This window comes from Palaemon carinicauda, chromosome 9 (genome assembly GCF_036898095.1).
Source record: "Palaemon carinicauda isolate YSFRI2023 chromosome 9, ASM3689809v2, whole genome shotgun sequence".
Taxonomy (NCBI): Eukaryota; Metazoa; Arthropoda; class Malacostraca; order Decapoda; family Palaemonidae; genus Palaemon; species Palaemon carinicauda.
This window is the reverse complement of record NC_090733.1, coordinates 134,820,710-134,833,788: the sequence shown is the minus strand read 5'-3', so window position 1 is coordinate 134,833,788 and position 13,079 is coordinate 134,820,710.

Here is a 13,079-nt window from a genome sequence, read left to right as displayed (position 1 = left end):
GTGTTCCTTATTTTCACTAGTTTTTCTCTTTTCTTCCACATTTGTTGTAGTATATTTTTCTTATTTTCAATATTCTCTTCACAAAAAAGGAATTTTCCAACTGTTTGTGCACTGTCTTCTTCGTATGGTTGTTGAAGCTCGATTGCTTTTATTCTTATATCACTAAACTGTGGACAATATAATATAAAGTGGTTAGCATTTTCTTCTACATCACAGAATACACAGTTTATATTTCCATCTTGGTGTCTGTTTCTTATATTCAAGCCCAATGAGTTTGTCCTTGCTCTAAATAATAAAATTGACGAAAATGTATTGTCATACACTTCCTCCTCCTTGATTTCACTTTTCCAGTTTTTATACAAAATTAAACTCTCCTTACACTCCATTTCACTCTTCCATTTGCTTGTGTCCCATTCTCTTGTTCTCTTCTTTATGTCCTTTTTCGTACATCTCTTGACTTCTCTCATCGCCATCCCACATTCTTCAGCATACTTCTTCACATGCATCCACCACTTCCTCTCTTTTTCTTCCATATCATTGACTATTGCTGTAAGTAGGTCCTTTTCTCCCTTAAAAATGCTATTAAGGTACCTCAGCTTACCATCCATTACCCTTGTTTTCATACCTGGAAGCCACTTGGCATAGACTGTATTTCTTCGTGGGTCCTAATCTAGATGGCTGCCATACCCTAGTCCAGTCACTTCTTCCTCTTCTTTGTTTCTTCCTTTTTCTTACCTCTGTTCTTCTATAATTTTCGGATTTTCTAGTTTTAATTTTTTTTTTATTTTCTATTTTTTATTTATATATTTTTTTGGATTTTCTAATTTATAATTATTTTGGATTTTCTATTTAAATTTTTTTGGATTTTCTATTTTTTTATTTTTTTTTTCATTTTCTATTTTTTCTATTTTTTTTTTCATTTTTTATTTTTTATGTTTTTTTTTATTTTCTATTTTTTCATATTTTTTTTTTTTTTTTTTTTAGATTTCACAACTTACAAGAACATCATTCCACATTTAACTACTTTAAACATCCTCTTCTCTGCTTTGTTGAAGAAGCATGGGCAAAGACAAGTCAGAGGCAATGGTATGGGCGAGTACATTTTCCACAATACCAATATGCCCAGCTTCATTCCAATTTTTTGTAACTTCATATACATATTTAATATTCTTGTGAATGTCCATGATTTTGTTCTCATGGCTTCTAACTTCTCCTGTTCCCTAAGGTCTTTCATCTTCTTCATTTCGATCTTCCTCATTTCGACTTTGATATCTTTTAAAAACTTCCTCCTCAACCTCCTTTGGGATAGTGTCAAATGTTCCCATTCGACGCCTTCCCAACCTCTCTGGATTTCCCGGCTGAGGATCCAGCCCGGCTTTCTCCTCATCTCTTTTCTCCATTTTTTGTATGCCTTTTTTGCCTCCTTCAAGTTCCTTTTTTCAATCTTCAGCATTTCATTAGTAAACGCACCCCGCCTATTGAAATACGATAGCCACTTCTGTATTTTAGCAGGATTTAATGGCTCATTCCATCTTTCTGAGCTCCAGGAAATTGTGAATGAATCCGGACTCGGAATGCTGATTTCGACCACAGAGCTCTCTTCGTCATCGTTCCCGAATTCTGATAATTGTTGTTGTTGATCCGCCATTTTTATAACCTTGTTCAATTTACTCTCGACGGATAACAGTGCTTTATCTTTTTCCTGGAGTTTCCTCTCCAGTGATTCTTGTACCGAATGAATTTTCTTGATGAGCTCATTCTGCTGGGATTTGAATTTCCTCTCCAGTGATTCTTGTACCGAATGAATTCTCTTGATGAGCTCATTCTGCTGGGATTTTCCTTGTTCAGCTTTTCGCTCTATTGATACCAGCTTCTGGTCCTTCTGATAAAGCTCTTGTCTAAGCTTTTCTATGATATTTAGCTCATCAGTGACCTTTTCTGTATTTTCCACCTGCTTCGTAAGGTCACACTTACCTTTACCTTCTCTTTTTATGTTCCCTTCCATAAAAGAATTCCTCTGTCTGGTATCTGACAAGTCGATTTTCAGATTGAGAATTTCTTCCTTAAGCTTAAACATAAGTTCTCTGTCCGCTTTTTCCTGCAATAATCGACTCTCCTTCCTAGGTTCCTTGATTATTTGTTTCAGGTTCTTCTGGTCATTTTTATTCTTGCATTCTATGAGATGCGTTTGCTTTTGAGCTGGAGAATCCCATTGACTTTGAGGAGGTCCTTTTTCTCTCTTTAGTTCCCACTCCCAGATTCTAGATACTTCCTTCCTCAGTACATTCACACTTTCCTGGACTTCCTGGAATTTACTTTGCTTCCTCAGTACATCGTTATCTTCCTGGACTTTCTGGAATTTCCTTTCCAGGGATAGTTTTTCCCTTCTCAGTACATCGTTATCTTCTTGGAATTTCTGGAATTTCCTTTTCAGGGCTAGTTTTTCCTTCCTCAGTACATCGTTATCTTCTTGGAATTTCTGGAATTTCCTTTCCAGGGCTAGTTTTTCCCTCCTCAGTACATCGTTATCTTTTTGGAATTTCCTTTCCAGGGACAGTTTCTCCAAATCCATCTTGTTCCTCAGTTCATCCAGCTCGCGTTTGTCTTGGTCAACTCGACGTCTTAAAGAAGCCACCTCTTGGTCTCTCTGAAGAAGATCGCCACTTAGCTCTGATATTTTAGCCTTTTGCTGGACTTCCTGGAATTTACTTTGCTTCCTCAGTACATCGTTATCTTCCTGGACTTTCTGGAATTTCCTTTCCAGGGCTAGTTTTTCCTTCCACAGTACATCGTTATCTTCTTGGAATTTCTGGAATTTCCTTTCCAGGGCTAGTTTTTCCCTCCTCAGTACATCGTTATCTTTTTGGAATTTCCTTTCCAGGGACAGTTTCTCCAAATCCATCTTGTTCCTCAGTTCATCCAGCTCGCATTTGTCTTGGTCAACTCGACGTCTTAAAGAAGCCACCTCTTGGTCTCTCTGAAGAAGATCGCCACTTAGCTCTGATATTTTAGCCTTTTGCTGATCCTTGATTCTGTCCTCAATTTCCCTTTGCTTTTGGTGGTAATTATAAATCTCCTCCAACTCTTGCAGATGATTTTTCACAAGGTCACACTTGGCCTTTCCTTCCCTTTCTGATTCCATATTTTGATTGTGAATTATTTCCTGCAATACTTGAATTTCACTTCTCATCTCAATTTCATCATCAGGAAGACTTACGATCTTTTCCTGTGCATTGCCTCTTCCATTCCCAAGAGAGACAATTGGATTCTCTGCAGTTATTGAGCCGCCTTCACAATCATCATTCTCCTTGTTTTCGTTAGCATCATCATTGCGGCTTGAATTCACCAGTGTCGTTTCTTCACTCGAACCTGACCACCACCATTCCAAATCCTCGTGAGGCCTAATGCCCAATTCCGCCTGCAATGCCTCAAGCAGTCTTTCGACGGAGCAAAAGCTCTCGTCTCCATAGCATTTCGTAATGTCATCCAAGAGAATCCTGAAGGGTGGCTTCACCTCATTCGAGTTTATGGATAGGATAATCCTGATGGTGAAGGCCAAGCTAAATGCGTCCGTCTGTGGGGTGGAACTATCTCCCATAAGGACTTTGGGCGCCATCCAGCCATAGAGAACCTTAAAGAACTCCAACATCGATTCGTTGGGAGCCATTGGTTCCGGTAGAAGCTTGTAGCCAATTTGTCTCGTTAGACCGAAGTCGATCACTGTCGCTTTCGGGACGCCTTCGGGTGTGAAGTCCACCATTATATTATCCGGTTTGAGATCATTGTGGCAGTACCCTAGGGCGTGAATGCCCTGCAGGAAGGTAGTCACTTCTGCCAAGACGGGAAGCAACAGCTCGTTCGATGGTTTCGTGTTAAACACCCATTCTAACAAGCTGATCTCATGACGTGTCATAATGATGTTCATCCTATCAGCCGTGATTCCTAATACTCCTGGAACAGCCAAATGTTGGAATCGAAGGAGATGCGAAACCTCATCGTCAATATTTTCCGTATTCACTTTGAGGCAGTACTCTGAGTATCTGCCTTCTAGTGCAAACACTCTGGCGTAGCCGCCAGCGCCTATCTTCTCTCCCACATAATGAACAATGTCCTGCATTTCATAAATTGGCAGGCCTGTTCTACTACAAATCCCAATTGGTACTAACGATTTGTTAATCTTTCCCAAACTAGAGGCGCCGTTGTAAAGGCTATGCCTCACCCCAGAACCTGAACCTGAACCTGAAACTTTTCCTACTGATTCTTCTTGATGTGAATTATAACAAATAGAACTGCGATCATCATTCTCCCCCTTTTCGTTAGCATCATCATTGCGGCTTGAATTCACCAGTGTCGTTTCTTCACTCGAACCTGACCACCACCATTCCAAATCCTCGTGAGGCCTAATGCCCAATTCCGCCTGCAATGCCTCGAGCAGTCTTTCGACGGAGCAAAAGCTCTCGTCTCCATAGCATTTCGTAATGTCATCCAAGAGAATCCTGAAGGGTGGCTTCACCTCATTCGAGTTTATGGATAGGATAATCCTGATGGTGAAGGCCAAGCTAAATGCGTCCGTCTGTGGGGTGGAACTATCTCCCATAAGGACTTTGGGCGCCATCCAGCCACAGAGAACCTTAAAGAACTCCCACATCGATTCGTTGGGAGCTATTGGTTCCGGTACAAGTTTGTAGCCAATTTGTCTCGTTAGACCGAAGTCGATCACTGTCGCTTTCGGGACGCCTTCGGGTGTGAAGTCCACCATTATATTATCCGGTTTGAGATCATTGTGGCAGTACCCTAGGGCGTGAATGCCCTGCAGGATGGTAGCCACTTCTGCCAAGACGGGAAGCAACAGCTCGTTCGATGGTTTCGTGTTAAACACCCAATCTAATAAGCTGATCTCATGACGTGTCATAATGATGTTCATCCTATCAGCCGTGATTCCTAATACTCCTGGAACAGCCAAATGTTGGAATCGAAGGAGATGCGAAACCTCATCGTCAATATTTTCCGTATTCACTTTGAGGCAGTACTCTGAGTATCTGCCTTCTAGTGCAAACACTCTGGCGTAGCCGCCAGCGCCTATCTTCTCTCCCACATAATGAACAATGTCCTGCATTTCATAAATTGGCAGGCCTGTTCTACTACAAATCCCAATTGGTACTAACGATTTGTTAATCTTTCCCAAACTAGAGGCGCCGTTGTAAAGGCTATGCCTCACCCCAGAACCTGAACCTGAACCTGAAACTTTTCCTACTGATTCTTCTTGATGTGAATTATAACAAATAGAACTGCGATCATCATTCTCCCCCTTTTCGTTAGCATCATCATTGCGACTTGAATTCACCAGTGTCGTTTCTTCACTCGAACCTGACCACCACCATTCCAAATCTTCGTGAGGCCTAATGCCCAATTCCGTCTGCAATGCCTCGAGCAGTCTTTCGACGGAGCAAAAGCTCTCGTCTCCATTGCATTTCGTAATGTCATCCAAGAGAATCCTGAAGGGTGGCTTCACCTCATTCGAGTTTATGGATAGGATAACCCTGATGGTGAAGGCCAAGCTAAATGCGTCCGTCTGTGGGGTGGAACTATCTCCCATAAGGACTTTGGGCGCCATCCAGCCATAGCGAACCTTTAAGAACTTCCACATCGATTCGTTGAGAGCTATTGGTTCCGGTAGAAGCTTGTAGCCAATTTGTCTCGTTTGACCGAAGTCGATCACTGTCGCTTTCGGGACGCCTTCGGGTGTAAAGTCCACCATTATATTATCCTTTTTGAGATCATTGTGGCAGTACCCTAGGGCGTGAATGCCCTGCAGGATGGTAGCCACTTCTGCCAAGACGGGAAGCAACAGCTCGTTCGATGGTTTCGTGTTAACCACCCATTCTAACAAGCTCATCTCATGACGTGTCATAATGATGTTCATCCTATCAGCCGTGATTCCTAATACTCCTGGAACAGCCAAATGTTGGAATCGAAGGAGATGCGAAACCTCATCGTCAATATTTTCCTTATTCATTTTGAGGCAGTACTCTGAGTATCTGCCTTCTAGTGCAAACACTCTGGCGTAGCCGCCACAGGCTATAATCTCTCCCATATAATGAACAATGTCCTGCATTTCATAAATTGGCAGGCCTGTTCTACTACAAATCCCAGTTGGTACTAACGATTTGTTAATAAGTGAATTATAACAAATAGAACTGCTAGAATTTTCTGTAGCAGCCAAAAACGACAAAATATCAATAACTGTAAAGTGCTTATACATAGTGAATAATAACGATTATGGCACCCCAACCAGCCTTACTATTGAGAAACAAAAATTAAGAGAGAGAGAGAGAGAGAGAGAGAGAGAGAGAGAGAGAGAGAGAGAGAGAGAGAGAGAGAGAGAGAGAGAGAGAGAGAGAGAGAGCCATCAGGATCCAACAAGTCATTTTTTGGCTTCAGCCTGAGTCAAAATGTCTTCAGGCAAGAAAAGAGAGAGAGAGAGAGAGAGAGAGAGAGAGAGAGAGAGAGAGAGAGAGAGAGAGAGAGAGAGAGAGAGCCAACAAGTCCGTTTTTTTGGCTTCAGCCTGAGTCAGAATATCTTCAGGCAAGAAGTTTCTGTCTGTGTGAATCGTAACTTTTTTTTTTCCTTTTTCATCCTAGGCGCATCTGAGGCAATTCTAGAATGGCTCTAGAGCCCTTCTTGGAAAGCCTTTGTTAAATGTTGGTTTGTTTGTCCTATGAAAACGCACCCAACGTTCGTTTACGCTGGTAAGTGTAGTGTTTGTCCTATGAAAACGCACCCAACGTTCGTTTACGCTGGTAAGTGTAGTGTTTGTCCAATGAGAACGCACCCAGGTTTGTTGACATTATCGAAATAGTTGATTTATTGAAAAATATGTTTATTTGAAAGGTTGATATGTTATTATGATTGGGTCATTACAATTATAAAGAGTAATCCATGAGAATTGTGATTATATTGTGAAAACTGTATTAATTTCCCGAGTGGATGGGAGCCGGGACTTCCCCTCTCCCGTTTTCGTCACATATTTGTATTTTTTGTTACCTTTGGGGAAGCTTTAACGAGAATAAAAGTAATAAATTTATAATTTGCTGGTTAAATGGATTTGTCTTGTCTGTATCGCAATGTTATCTATTTTTTTTTATGTGAAGTTTTCTACAAAAAGGAACCATGGGACCTGCGTGCTCCCCCAAGCTTTGTTTGAATCTGTAGTAGAGAGAGAAATAAAGAGAAAACGGAGAAGGTCGTTTCCTTTCTCCCGGAGTTTATTTTTGAGTTTTACGAGAAAATTGAGGAGGCTATGCCTCAAACTGAGGGGCTAATGGCCCACATGCAACATGGTGCCCAGACCCGGGAATCAGATGAGAGCGAGGCTGAATTTACTGGATTCCCCAACGTAAATCAACTTAGGAGAGCAGTGCTGCAGAGAGAGAAGGCAACAATATGGCTGCGTTGTGCCTCAGAAGATTTGACCAGAGCCATGGCCGGTAATCCGACCTGGCATGAAATTACAAGTCTCGTAAAAGACTACGATAATAAGAAGGCCGACTGGGAAGAAATAATTCAGCGAGACCAGAATTCTATAGAGGATGTTGATGAGCTCCAGAGAAGAATACTTGAAGACCACCATTTTCTGAAAGAGGTAAGACAAATCCGTACTGAAGCAGCAGCTACCTTAGAGAGGCTGGGCAAGGACAGAAACTTGGTTGCTAATAGGTCCAGTGAAGATATTAATTCAGGCAGTGAAGTCGGTAATGAGGGTTTTAGTGTGCAATTGCCTAAACTCCAGCTAGTGAAATTTGGCGGGAAAATAACAGAGTGGCGGCCATTTTGGGACCAATTTATGGCACTTGTGGACGATCAGCCTATGCCTCTTGTTTCCAAATTTATGTATCTTCAATCTGTTTTAGAGGGTGAGGCTAGGGGTGTACTACAGGGCCTCACCCAAACAACAGCTAATTACAAGATAGCCTGTGAGTTGTTAGAAGAAAGGTATGGCGATCCAGAAAACATTATATCAGCTCACCTTCAAGCCCTAATGCAACTTAGCTCATCTAGGAGCGCAAGGACTGAAATTCACACGTCCTCTTTGCGGAAATTACAGGATGAGTTAGTAGGCCATGTGCGCAGTTTGGAGGCCCTTGGAGTTGGAGGTGAACAGTACGGGCGGATCTTGGTGCCTATGATCCTTGCTCTGTTACCTCATGACATAAGGTTGGACTGGTCGCGTAGTGGACGGAAAAGAGGAGATCTCGACGGATTGCTGAAGTTCTTGCAACGAGAAGTGGAAGGCAGAGAGAGGGCAGAGGCTATCAAGAGACTAAGCCTTGGAAAATCCGAGGAACCCAGTGTAGAACGACGGACTAAAAAGCACACTCCCAGTTCAGCCTCTGCCCTTCAAACTTCATCAGAAGAAAGTGGTTCGAAGACGTTTTGCGCATTCTGTGGAAAGCTGCATCCCAGTGAAAGGTGTTTAGGTATAACTAAGCTCCCCCTTGCAGAAAGAGAAGAAGCCGTGCGTAATCGGCGTTTGTGTTTTAAGTGTTTATCTAAAAGCCATTATGCCAAGGCCTGTTGGGCTAAGTGTTCCAAGTGCAAGACTGGGAATCACAACTCCCTTGTATGTCGGAGATCTGAAACGAAACCCTCCGTAACAGCTAGTGAAAATAACCCTGTAGTAGAGGGAGTGCAAGAGGGGTCAAATTCTGTGACCCATGTGGGGGTAGCACCTTGTGAGGTGAAAAACAAGGTTAATTCAAGGTGTTGTGTATTGCAGACGGCCCAAGTCAGGGTAGTAGGCCATCAGGGTATCACATTTGCTACTGTAATGTTTGATACAGGGTCAGATAGGTCTTACATTTCAAGGGAACTGGTCAAACGGGTCAAGCCTAAGTGGCTGACTTCTGAGTATTTATCATTTTCTGCCTTTGGTGGAGGGAAAGCCTCTAAGGCAGATTTGTGTAGTATTTATGAAATAATGAGTGTAGGGGCAAATGATCACAAATATAGTTTTAAGGTTGCTGAGATTGATGTAATTTGTCCTCCGTTATCTAGGTCCAAAGTGGACCCCAAGTGTTTAGAACCTTTTTCTCACCTTAAGTTGATCGATGAGTATGGATCCCATCGAAATTTACATATTGATATGTTGATAGGCCTTGATTTATATTGGAAGATGATGATCCCCAACCAGGTTATGTATAATGACGGGCTTGTGGCCCAGGAGACAATTTTTGGTTGGATTTTGTCCGGATCCTTTAATAGGTCTGAAGGTAATATTGGTGTAAGTGTACAATTGTTAGCAATTGAGAATGTACAAGAGTGTAGTTTGAGTCAATTTTGGGATCTAGAGTCTGTTGGCATAAAACCCAACGAACTACATTCTGAGGCGATGAACCCTGACCCAGTCTTGGTTCAATTTGAGGATTTGGTAAGTTTTAAAGAGGGTCGCTATGAAGTGGCCCTACCATGGAAATCTGAGAACATGAAATTAGATTTGTTCAATAATGAACATCATGCTTTGAGAAGATTGGAAGGTCTCTATAATAGGTTAGGTAAAAACCCCTGTCTGCAGGAAAAGTATATGAAGGTGTTTAATGAGTATGAAAAGGAGGGTATTATTGAAGAAATTCCTTCCCATCAACGGGAAGGTGGGTATCCTATATTTTATTTGCCTCATCGGCCTGTGGTACGGGAAGGGAGCCTAACCACCAAGGTGAGGCCTGTTTTTGATGGATCTGCACGTGGCAGTAATGGAGTATCTCTGAATGATTGTTTAGAAAGTGGTCCTTCACTCAACCCTGATTTAGTTGAGGTGTTGTTAAGATTTAGAAGGTGGAGGGTGGCCTTAACAGCTGATATTACAAAGGCTTTTCTTCAAATAAAGGTAAGAAGGGAGGACCGTGATGTTCATAGGTTTTTGTTGAAAGAGGGGAACAATGTTAAACATTTCAGATTTATAAGAATGCCCTTTGGTAATAAGAGTAGTCCATTTTTATTAAATGCCACCTTAAAATTTCATTTAAAGAAATACCCTCTCACAGAGGTGGTTTCTGAACTGTATGAGAATCTTTATGTAGATGATTGGCTATCTGGGGCTGATAGTCCCGCAGAAGCAAGTTTAAGATTTGAAGAAGCCTATGGTATCCTGCAGGAGGCTGGTATGTCATTGTCAAAGTGTACGTCTAATTGTAAGACTTTAACTATAACTGAAGGTTCTAGTGAAGAGAGTGTCAAGGTTCTAGGCCTCCACTGGGTATCCTCCCCTGACTGTTTTACCTTTAAGGTTGAGAACCTGGACCCCTTTGGAGATATTGTTTGTACCAAAAGAAATGTGTTAAGTCTCATAGCTCGGTGTTTTGATCCCTTGGGGCTCATATGTCCGTTTGTTATGCATGCAAAAATACTGTTTCAAGAAATCTGGAGATTAGGTTTAGATTGGGATGAGCTATTACCCGAGGCTATGCAAGGCAGAGTTAAATTATGGGTTGTAGGATTTTCTGTGCTTGAGTCATTTAGAGTAGATCGGTACTTGTTTTCTGAGTCACCCTTTAAGGAAATTCCTAATGTTCAATTCCATGCATTTAGTGATGCTTCAGAAAAGGGTTATGGTGCTTGTGTTTATGTGAGAGTGCCTGAGGGGGATAAATTCAAGGTATCGCTGGTTGTTGCAAGAGGCAAGGTAGCCCCTATAAAAAGGGTTTCCCTTCCTAGGCTTGAATTACTCGGAGCCCTGTTATGTGCTAGACTTGTTGTGTTTGTGACGTCCGCCTTGCAGCTGGGTAAAGAGGTTTCTGTTCAATGTTGGACGGATTCCACAGTAGCCCTAGCTTGGATAAAGGGGGACCCCAATAGATGGAAAACCTTTGTGGCTAACAGGGTTGTTGAGATTCAACATTTGACACCTCCTTCATGTTGGCAGCATTGTCCAGGCAAGGACAACCCAGCGGATCTTGTATCTCGAGGTGTTTTTGCTGAGCAGCTTTTGCAGTCTGATATTTGGCTGAAGGGTCCTCCTTGGCTCTGTTCCTCCCCGCTCCCTCATCAGGAAGGCAGGGGGGCAGACATTCCTTCAGAAGAGATATGTGATACTGACACAGTTTGTGTTGCAGTTGAAAATGAGCCGCCCTTATTTGAATTCACCCGATGGAGTTCCTTTACAAAGGCCCTTAATGTAGTAGGTTGGGTACTGAGATTTGTTGGGAATTGCAGACCTTCGTCCCGCAAATTAAGTGGACCTTTAACCTATGGAGAATTGACGAAGGCTAAGGTACAACTGCTGTACTTTGTGCAACGAGAGGCCTTTGCAAAGGAAGTAAATGCTCTGAGTAGATCTCTCCCCCTCCCAAGGGGTTCTTCCTTGATTAAACTTGATCCTTACCTAGATGAGGATGGGCTACTGAGAATAAAAGGGCGCTTAGAGAATGCAGACTTGAGTTTTGAGAGTAAGCACCCTATAATAATTCCTGGTACCCACATTGCTTTACTGTTAGTTCGTTTCCAGCATAGGTTGCTCAAGCATGCTGGTGTTGCTACACTTGTATCCACTTTACGAAACAGTTACTGGATCATTCGCCTTCGTCAGATTGCAAAGAAGGTTTGTCGAGAATGTGTGGCTTGTCGGCGTTGTGATGCCTCGGCTTGTTCCCAGCCTGTGGGGCCACTTCCCGAGTTGAGAGTTAAGTCGGCTCCTCCATTCACGGTTACAGGTCTGGATTTTGCTGGTCCTTTATTTTGTATCGATTTTCCATCCAAGAAATTGTATATACTTCTCTTTACCTGTGCTGTCATTCGAGCTGTTCATTTAGAGCTCACCGAGTCTCTTTCGGTTGTTGATTGTAATTTGGCCATTAGACGGTTTATAGCTAGACGGGGTGTTCCAACAGTGTTCTACTCTGACAATGCTAGAACCTTTGTGAGTGTCTCCAACCTGTTAAGAGAACATTATGGCTCGTTGACGCCCCAATGGAAGTTTATTGTACCTAATGCTCCTTGGTGGGGAGGCTGGTTGGAACGCCTCATTAGATCTGTGAAAGTTGCACTGAGGAAAACATTGGGCACTAATTCTTTGTCCAAGAGTGAATTAGAGACTACACTTCATGAGGTGGAAGCTTGTATTAATTCTAGACCCTTGACATTTGTAGGTGAGGAACCTGATATCGCAAATCCTCTTACCCCTTCCCATTTCCTAATTGGCCGTTCTGCAGGTTTTCAGTTAGAGTTAGTAGATGATCCAGACTGTGGTGTATCCTCAAAGGATTTGTGTGTAAGAGAAGCTGTGCGTCTGGGTCAGTTAGACAAATTTTGGAGAATATGGCAGACTGAGTATCTTAGAAACCTGCCTTGTATGGTGAAGGGGTTCAAGCCAAATTGTAACCTTAAAGAGGGTTCTGTTGTACTAGTAAAGGATGAACGGGTGCCAAGGTTAAGGTGGCCTCTTGGAGTTATTACTAAGTTGTATCCTGGAAAAGATGGGGTTGTTAGAAGTGTTGAGGTTAAAACCAAACGTGGATTTATATCCAGACCTGTGCAAAATTTGTATAATCTAGAAATAACAGATTTGAAGGGTGAAATGGGTAGTAATTCCCAGGAGGAGAGACTTGAGAATCTTAGACAGGAGCCTGTAGAATCACCCTTAGTGTCTAATGTTGGTAAGTCCCGAAAGGGAAGACCTATTAAGGTTCCTATTAAACTTGACTTGTAGATTAAGGTAATAAGATAGCCTTGGAAGGCTCTGATGATGATAGGAGTGTTGAGACACTCCTATGGTGGGGAGGATGTTAAATGTTGGTTTGTTTGTCCTATGAAAACGCACCCAACGTTCGTTTACGCTGGTAAGTGTAGTGTTTGTCCTATGAAAACGCACCCAACGTTCGTTTACGCTGGTAAGTGTAGTGTTTGTCCTATGAAAACGCACCCAACGTTCGTTTACGCTGGTAAGTGTAGTGTTTGTCCTATGAAAACGCACCCAACGTTCGTTTACGCTGGTAAGTGTAGTGTTTGTCCTATGAAAACGCACCCAACGTTCGTTTACGCTGGTAAGTGTAGTGTTTGTCCTATGAAAACGCACCCAACGTTCGTT